At 39.7% G+C, this 10,646-nt stretch overlaps 1 pseudogene; it reads left to right on the top strand.

The window, feature by feature from the left end:
• The first annotated feature begins 6,208 nt into the window (after positions 1 to 6,208).
• Positions 6,209 to 7,163, top strand: LOC144309951 (18S ribosomal RNA; annotated as a pseudogene).
• The last annotated feature ends 3,483 nt before the right edge of the window (positions 7,164 to 10,646 follow it).

Raw genomic sequence — 10,646 nt, forward strand, 5'->3', positions numbered from 1 at the left:
ATCCCAACCCTGATCATTATTACCCGATGGGGGAATCAAACTGAACGACTAAACGCAGGGCTCTACTTCTTATTTTATACTTTAATAGGATCTCTCCCACTCCTAGTAGCTCTCCTTTACATCCACAATTTCATGGGCTCCCTAAATTTTCTCATAATTCAATACTGAATTCAACCTCTGCCAAACTCCTGATCTAATGTTTTCTTATGATTGGCATGCATGATAGCATTCATAGTAAAGATACCTCTATACGGCCTCCACTTGTGACTACCAAAAGCACACGTAGAGGCCCCTATTGCCGGCTCCATGGTACTTGCCGCCGTACTCCTGAAATTAGGAGGCTATGGCATGATACGAATTACAACCCTACTAAACCCCCTGACCAACTTCATAGCGTATCCTTTCATAATATTATCTCTATGAGGCATAATCATAACAAGCTCTATCTGTCTCCGTCAAACAGATCTAAAATCCCTAATTGCATACTCCTCAGTTAGTCATATGGCACTCGTTATTGTAGCGGTTCTTATTCAAACACCATGAAGTTATATAGGTGCAACAGCCCTAATAATTGCCCATGGTTTAACATCCTCGATGCTATTCTGCTTAGCCAACTCCAATTACGAACGAATCCATAGCCGTACTATGATTCTCGCACGAGGACTTCAAACCCTCCTTCCCCTGATAGCAGCCTGATGGTTATTAGCAAGCCTCACAAATCTGGCTCTTCCTCCAACAATTAATCTTATCGGAGAACTATTTGTAGTGATATCCTCATTCTCATGATCCAACATTACTATTATTCTAATAGGAATTAACATCACCATCACTGCCCTATACTCACTTTATATACTAATCACCACACAGCGTGGTAAATATTCCCACCATATCAAAAATATCAAACCGTCATTCACACGAGAAAATGCCCTAATAACCTTGCATCTACTGCCTCTACTCCTCCTATCCCTTAACCCTAAAATTATTCTCGGTCCCATCTACTGTAAGCATAGTTTAACAAAAACATTAGATTGTGAATCTAATAATAAAAGCTCAAACCTTTTTGCTTACCGAAAAAGTACTGCAAGAACTGCTAACTCATGCTCCCATGTATAAGAACATGGCTTTTTCAACTTTTATAGGATAGAAGTAATCCATTGGTCTTAGGAACCAAAAAATTGGTGCAACTCCAAATAAAAGTAATAAATATATTTACTTCATGCATAATCACAGCTCTAGTCATTCTTACTTTGCCCATCATTATAACCTCTACTAAACTCTACAAAAATAAGCTATACCCATACTATGTAAAAACCGCTACTTCTTACGCATTCATAATTAGCATAATTCCCACAATAATATTCATCTACTCAGGACAGGAAACAATTGTTTCAAACTGACATTGAATAACAATCCAGACCATAAAACTATCCATGAGTTTTAAATTAGACTACTTCTCAATAATCTTTGTGCCCGTAGCCCTTTTTGTCACGTGGTCTATTATAGAGTTTTCTATATGATATATACACTCCGATCCTTATATTAACCGATTTTTCAAGTATCTTCTCTTATTTCTTATTACTATAATAGTCTTAGTCACCGCAAACAACATATTCCAACTATTCATTGGCTGAGAAGGAGTTGGCATTATATCATTTTTACTTATTGGATGATGATACGGCCGAACCGATGCAAATACAGCTGCCCTACAAGCTATCCTCTATAACCGTATTGGAGATGTAGGCTTCATTATAACCATAGCATGGTTTCTATTGAACTTAAACACATGAGACCTTCAACAAATCTTTATTACAACAAACGATAATTTTAATTTGCCGCTACTTGGCTTACTATTAGCAGCTACCGGTAAATCTGCTCAATTCGGCTTACATCCCTGACTCCCCTCAGCCATAGAAGGCCCCACTCCTGTATCAGCCCTACTTCACTCAAGCACAATAGTTGTAGCAGGAGTATTTCTTCTTATCCGCTTTCATCCACTAATAGAGCATAATCAAACTATTCAAACCCTCACTTTATGCTTAGGGGCTATTACTACACTATTTACTGCAATCTGCGCTCTTACACAGAACGATATCAAAAAAATTGTAGCGTTCTCTACCTCAAGCCAACTAGGCCTAATAATAGTAACAATTGGCATTAACCAGCCTTACCTAGCCTTCTTACACATCTGCACTCACGCATTTTTTAAAGCTATGTTATTCATATGTTCAGGGTCAATTATCCACAGCCTAAACGATGAACAAGACATTCGAAAGATAGGTGGCCTATTTAAAGTCCTTCCCTTCACCACAACTTCCCTGATTGTCGGAAGCCTCGCATTAACAGGCATACCTTTCCTTACAGGATTCTACTCCAAAGACCTGATCATCGAGTCCGCTAACACGTCGAATACCAACGCCTGAGCCCTCTTAATTACACTCGTTGCCACATCCCTAACCGCTGCCTACAGCACCCGAATTATATTCTTCGCTCTACTAGGCCAGCCCCGCTTCTCCCCTATAATCCTTATCAACGAGAATAATCCTCTCCTAATTAACTCTATTAAACGACTCCTTATCGGAAGTGTATTTGCAGGATACATTATCTCCCACAGCATCACACCCACCACCATCCCACAGATAACTATGCCTCATTATCTAAAAATGATAGCCCTTGCAGTAACTATCTTGGGTTTCATCCTGGCACTAGAACTAAACCTTACCATACAAGGACTCAAATTTAACTATCCATCTAATTACTTTAAATTTTCCACCCTCCTTGGCTATTATCCAACCATTATGCACCGCCTCACACCTAAAACAAGTTTAACCATCAGCCAGAAATCAGCATCTATACTTCTGGACTCCATCTGACTAGAAAACATCCTACCCAAATCAATCTCGTATTTCCAAATAAAATCTTCTACCCTTATTTCAAATCAAAAGGGTCTCATCAAGCTCTATTTCCTATCGTTCATACTAACTATAATTCTCAGCCTACTAATCCTTAATTACCACGGGTAACTTCCATGATAACCAACACACCAGTTAACAGCGACCAACCTGTAACAATCACCAACCAGGTTCCATAACTATATAAAGCCGCAATACCCATAGCCTCTTCACTAAAAAACCCAGAGTCCCCCGTATCATAAATTACCCAATCCCCTATTCCATTAAACTTTAATACTACCTCCACCTCATCATCCTTCAAAATATAGCAAGCAGTCAACAACTCAGACAATAGACCAGTAATAAAAGCCGCTAGAACAGCCTTATTTGAAACTCACACCTCAGGGTATTGCTCAGTAGCCATAGCAGTTGTATAACCAAATACTACTAATATACCCCCCAAATAAATTAAAAACACTATCAGCCCTAAAAAAGAACCCCCAAAATTCAGAACAATCGCACAACCAATCCCACCGCTAATAATTAGCACAAGCCCACCATAAATAGGAGATGGTTTAGTGGCAAAACCCACAAAACTCATCACAAAAACGATACTTAAAATAAATACAATGTATGTTATCATTATTCCTACATGGAATTTAACCATGACTAATGACATGAAAAATCATCGTTGTATTTCAACTATAAGAACATTAATGACCAACATTCGAAAAACCCACCCACTAGCCAAAATTGTCAACAATTCATTCATTGACCTCCCAGCGCCATCTAACATCTCTGCTTGATGGAATTTCGGGTCCTTATTAGGAGTATGCTTGATTCTACAGATTCTAACAGGTTTATTTCTAGCTATACACTACACATCGGACACGGCCACAGCTTTTTCATCGGTCACCCACATCTGTCGAGACGTTAACTACGGCTGAATTATCCGCTATATACATGCAAATGGCGCTTCCATATTCTTCATCTGCCTATTCATACATGTGGGACGAGGCCTATACTATGGATCCTATGTATTCATAGAAACATGAAACATTGGAATTGTACTACTATTCGCAACCATAGCCACAGCATTCATAGGCTATGTACTGCCGTGAGGACAAATATCATTTTGAGGGGCAACTGTAATCACTAACCTTCTCTCCGCCATCCCCTATATCGGAACCAACTTAGTAGAGTGAATCTGAGGTGGCTTCTCAGTAGACAAAGCAACCTTAACACGATTCTTTGCATTTCATTTTATCTTTCCATTCATCATCGCAGCTCTAGCAATAGTACACCTCCTATTTCTACACGAAACCGGATCCAACAACCCCTCAGGAATCACATCAGACTCAGACAAAATTCCGTTTCACCCCTACTACACAATTAAAGATATCCTAGGAATCCTACTCCTGCTCCTAGTCTTAATATCACTAGTTTTATTTTCACCAGACCTATTAGGAGATCCAGACAACTACACCCCTGCAAACCCCCTAAACACCCCTCCACATATCAAACCTGAATGATACTTCCTATTCGCCTATGCCATCCTACGATCTATCCCTAATAAATTAGGAGGTGTACTCGCCCTAGTATTCTCCATCCTAATTTTAGCATTCATTCCATTCCTCCACACATCTAAGCAACGCAGTATAATATTCCGACCCCTCAGCCAATGCCTATTCTGACTTTTAGTCGCCGATCTTCTCACTTTAACTTGGATTGGAGGACAGCCAGTTGAACACCCTTTCATCATTATCGGACAGGTCGCCTCAATTCTATATTTCACCATCCTATTGATTCTAATGCCAACAATTAGCGTTATCGAAAATAATCTTCTAAAATGAAGAGTCTTTGTAGTATAATCATTACCTTGGTCTTGTAAACCAAAAATGGAGAGTAGTCGCCCTCCCTAAGACTCAAGGAAGAAGCTCTTGCTCCACCATCAGCACCCAAAGCTGAAATTCTTCTTAAACTATTCCCTGACACCCCCTACATTCATATATTGGACCACCTCTACTGTGCTATGTCAGTATCTCCAAAAAATCCTTCTTTCCCTCCCCTATGTACGTCGTGCATTAATGGCTTGCCCCATGCATATAAGCATGTACATGATATTATATCTTTACATAGGACATGTCTAGTCCAATTCCACAACCCATTGATCCTCAACAGTAACTAGATGCATATCACTTAGTCCAATAAGGGCTTAATCACCATGCCTCGAGAAACCATCAATCCTTGCCTGTAATGTCACTCTTCTCGCTCCGGGCCCATGCTAATGTGGGGGTTACTATCATGAAACTATACCTGGCATCTGGTTCTTACCTCAGGGCCATGACTCTATTTATTCCAATCCTACTAATTCTCGCAAATGGGACATCTCGATGGACTAGTGACTAATCAGCCCATGATCACACATAACTGTGGTGTCATGCATTTGGTATCTTTTATTTTTAGGGGGGGAATCTGCTATCACTCATCTATGACCGCAACGGCACTAACTCTAACTTATCTTCTGCTCTCAGGGAATATGCCCGTCGCGGCCCTAATGCAGTCAAATAACTTGTAGCTGGACTTATTCATTATCATTTATCAACTCACGCATAAAATCAAGGTGCTATTCAGTCAATGGTTTCAGGACATATAATTCTAGGACACACGTGTGTACACGTACGTACACGTGTGTACACGTACGTACACGTGTGTACACGTACGTACACGTGTGTACACGTACGTACACGTGTGTACACGTACGTACACGTGTGTACACGTACGTACACGTGTGTACACGTACGTACACGTACGTACACGTGTGTACACGTACGTACACGTGTGTACACGTACGTACACGTGTGTACACGTACGTACACGTGTGTACACGTACGTACACGTGTGTACACGTACGTACACGTGTGTACACGTACGTACACGTGTGTACACGTACGTACACGCGCAAGACATTAAGTTAACTTATACAAACCCCCCTTACCCCCCATAAACTCATGTCATCTATTATACACTTATTTATGTCCTGCCAAACCCCAAAAACAGGACTAAGTGCATACAATACTCACAAGCTTTATTTAAATTGTATACAAATGTATTGCTACTCTAGTTAACTTAACACAACAGTCTTACACGCATTCGATCTCGTGGTCTATCTATAGATAGCATCCCCTTTTTTTTTCCTCTCATATTTACTATGTATTTTATTTATTATACACACTACAATTTCAGTATAAGTTAATGTAGCTTAATTAATAAAGCAAGGCACTGAAAATGCCAAGATGAGTCGCACGACTCCATAAACACAAAGGTTTGGTCCTAGCCTTCCTATTAGTTCTTAGTAGACTTACACATGCAAGTCTCCACGCCCCAGTGAGAATGCCCTTAAAATCAGCAGTGATCTAAAGGAGCAGGTATCAAGCACACTCTTAAGTAGCTCATAACACCTTGCTAAGCCACACCCCCACGGGATACAGCAGTGATAAAAATTAAGCCATAAACGAAAGTTTGACTAAGCCATACTAAAAAGGGTTGGTAAATTTCGTGCCAGCCACCGCGGTCATACGATTAACCCAAACTAATAGGCCCACGGCGTAAAGCGTGTTTAAGATACCTTTGCACTAAAGTTAAAACTTAACTAAGCCGTAAAAAGCTACAGTTACCATAAAATAGACCACGAAAGTGACTTTATAATAATCTGACTACACGATAGCTAAGACCCAAACTGGGATTAGATACCCCACTATGCTTAGCCCTAAACATAGATAATTTTACAACAAAATAATTCGCCAGAGGACTACTAGCAATAGCTTAAAACTCAAAGGACTTGGCGGTGCTTTATATCCCTCTAGAGGAGCCTGTTCTATAATCGATAAACCCCGATAAACCTCACCACCCTTTGCTAATTCAGTCTATATACCGCCATCTTCAGCAAACCCTCAAAAGGTAGAATAGTAAGCACAATCATTTTACATAAAAAAGTTAGGTCAAGGTGTAACTTATGGGGTGGGAAGAAATGGGCTACATTTTCTACCCAAGAACATTCCACGAACGTTTTTATGAAATTAAAAACTGAAGGAGGATTTAGTAGTAAATTAAGAATAGAGAGCTTAATTGAATAGGGCCATGAAGCACGCACACACCGCCCGTCACCCTCCTCAAGTAATAAGACACAACCATAACCATATTAACTTAACTAAGACACAAGAGGAGACAAGTCGTAACAAGGTAAGCATACCGGAAGGTGTGCTTGGATTAATCAAAGTGTAGCTTAACTAAAGCGTCTGGCCTACACCCAGAAGATTTCATTACTTATGACCACTTTGAACAAAAGCTAGCCCAACTAACCCCAAACTTAAGTATCACAGACATATAAAGTAAAACATTTAGTTAAATAATAAAAGTATAGGAGATAGAAATTTTAATTGGAGCGATAGAGATAGTACCGTAAGGGAATGATGAAAGACATCTTAACAGTATTAAACAGCAAAGATTACCCCTTTTACCTTTTGCATAATGAACTAGCCAGAAACGACTTAACAAAGAGAACTTAAGCTAAGCTCCCCGAAACCAGACGAGCTACCCATAAACAATCTAAAAGGATCAACTCATCTATGTAGCAAAATAGTGAGAAGATTTGTGGGTAGAGGTGAAAAGCCTAACGAGCCTGGTGATAGCTGGTTGCCCACAAACAGAATTTTAGTTCAACTTTAAATTTACCTAAAAAAAAACAAAATTTTAATGTAAATTTAAAATATAGTCTAAGAAGGTACAGCTTCTTAGAATCAGGATACAACCTTTATTAGAGAGTATATACTAACATCACCATAGTTGGCTTAAAAGCAGCCACCAATTGAGAAAGCGTTCCAGCTCAACAAACAATATAACTTAATCCCAATCATATTACATCAACTCCTAATTATACCTCCTGGGCCATTCTATTTAAATATAGAAGCAACAATGCTAGTATGAGTAACAAGAACTATTTTCTCCCCGCATAAGCTTATATCAGAAACGGATAGACCACTGATAGTTAACAATCTGATAATATCAACCCAAAAATGAAATACTTATCTACCCTATTGTTAACCCAACACAGGCATGCATTTAAGGAAAGATTAAAAGGAGTAAAAGGAACTCGGCAAACACAAACCCCGCCTGTTTACCAAAAACATCACCTCCAGCATTTCTAGTATTGGAGGCACTGCCTGCCCAGTGACACTTGTTTAACGGCCGCGGTATCCTGACCGTGCAAAGGTAGCATAATCATTTGTTCTCTAAATAAGGACTTGTATGAATGGCCACACGAGGGTTTAACTGTCTCTTATTCCCAATCAGTGAAATTGACCTTCCCGTGAAGAGGCGGGAATGCCACAATAAGACGAGAAGACCCTATGGAGCTTTAATTAACTAACCCAAACTTATGGATACTAAATACCTACAAGGCATAACATTACACCATTATTGTGGGTTAGCAATTTAGGTTGGGGTGACCTCGGAATATAAAAAAACTCCCGAGTGATTAAAATTTAGACCCACAAGTCAAAATATAACATCACTTATTGATCCAATAATTTTTGATCAACGGAACAAGTTACCCTAGGGATAACAGCGCAATCCTATTCAAGAGTCCATATCGACAATAGGGTTTACGACCTCGATGTTGGATCAGGACATCCTAATGGTGCAGCAGCTATTAAGGGTTCGTTTGTTCAACGATTAAAGTCCTACGTGATCTGAGTTCAGACCGGAGTAATCCAGGTCGGTTTCTATCTATTATATAACCTCCCCCAGTACGAAAGGACAAGGGATGTAAGGCCTACCTCACAAAGGCGCCTTAAAACTAATAGATGAAGTCAACTCAATCTAACCAGTTTATCTCCTCATAAGCCCGAGAAAAGGGGCTTTGTTAGGGTGGCAGAGCCCGGTAACTGCGTAAAACTTAAACCTTTATTATCAGAGGTTCAATTCCTCTCCCTAACAAAATGTTCTTTATCAACATTATCTCTCTTATCATCCCAATCCTTCTTGCCGTAGCCTTCCTCACCCTCGTTGAACGAAAAGTCTTAGGCTACATACAACTTCGAAAAGGGCCTAATATCGTAGGCCCCTACGGCCTCCTTCAACCAATCGCAGATGCAGTAAAACTCTTCACAAAAGAACCTCTACGACCACTTACATCCTCCATATCAATATTCATTCTAGCCCCCATTCTAGCTCTATCACTAGCCCTAACTATATGAATCCCTCTCCCAATGCCCTACCCACTCATTAATATAAACTTAGGAGTCCTATTCATACTAGCAATATCAAGTCTCGCCGTATACTCCATCCTTTGGTCAGGATGAGCCTCAAACTCCAAATACGCTCTAATCGGAGCCCTCCGAGCAGTAGCTCAAACAATCTCATATGAAGTAACACTAGCAATCATTCTCCTATCAGTCCTCCTAATAAACGGGTCATTTACACTATCCACACTAATTATCACCCAAGAACATATATGACTAATCTTTCCGGCCTGGCCCCTAGCCATGATATGATTCATTTCTACTCTAGCAGAAACTAACCGAGCCCCCTTCGACTTAACTGAAGGAGAATCCGAACTAGTTTCTGGATTTAACGTAGAGTATGCAGCGGGTCCTTTTGCCCTATTCTTTCTAGCAGAGTACGCAAATATCATTATAATAAATATCCTCACAACAATTCTATTCTTCGGTGCATTCCACAACCCATTTATACCAGAACTCTACTCTATTAACTTCACTATAAAAACCCTCTTACTAACTATCTGCTTCCTATGAATTCGAGCATCATACCCTCGATTCCGCTATGATCAATTAATACACTTATTGTGAAAAAATTTTCTACCCCTAACTTTAGCCCTATGCATATGACATGTTGCCTTACCCATTATTACCGCGAGTATCCCACCCCAAACATAAGAAATATGTCTGATAAAAGAGTTACTTTGATAGAGTAAATAATAGAGGTTTAAATCCTCTTATTTCTAGAATAATAGGCTTCGAACCTAATCTTAAGAATTCAAAGATCTTCGTGCTACCAAACTTACACTATATTCTACAGTAAGGTCAGCTAAATTAAGCTATCGGGCCCATACCCCGAAAATGTTGGTTTATACCCTTCCCGTACTAATAAAACCCCCTATTCTCACTATTATTATAGCAACTATCATGGCAGGGACCATAATCGTCATACTAAGCTCGCACTGATTACTGATCTGAATTGGATTCGAAATAAACATGCTAGCCATCATCCCTATCCTCATAAAAAAGTATAATCCACGAGCCATAGAAGCCTCTACAAAATATTTTCTTACACAAGCTACTGCCTCAATATTACTAATAATAGGAGTCACCATTAACCTTCTTTACTCCGGCCAATGAGTAATCTCAAAAATCTCAAACCCCATCGCATCCATCATAATAACCACCGCCCTAACAATAAAACTAGGCCTATCTCCATTCCACTTCTGAGTTCCCGAAGTAGCACAAGGAGTAACACTTATATCAGGAATAATCCTACTAACATGACAAAAAATCGCACCTATATCCATCCTATATCAAATCTCCCCATCAATTAACACCAACCTTCTTATACTAATAGCCCTCGCATCCGTTCTAGTAGGAGGCTGAGGCGGACTAAATCAAACTCAACTACGAAAAATCATAGCATACTCCTCCATTGCCCACATAGGCTGAATAGCCGCTATCATTATTTACAACC

The sequence above is a fragment of the Canis aureus genome, unplaced genomic scaffold, assembly GCF_053574225.1.
Source record: "Canis aureus isolate CA01 unplaced genomic scaffold, VMU_Caureus_v.1.0 ptg000280l_RagTag, whole genome shotgun sequence".
Classification (NCBI taxonomy): Eukaryota; Metazoa; Chordata; class Mammalia; order Carnivora; family Canidae; genus Canis; species Canis aureus.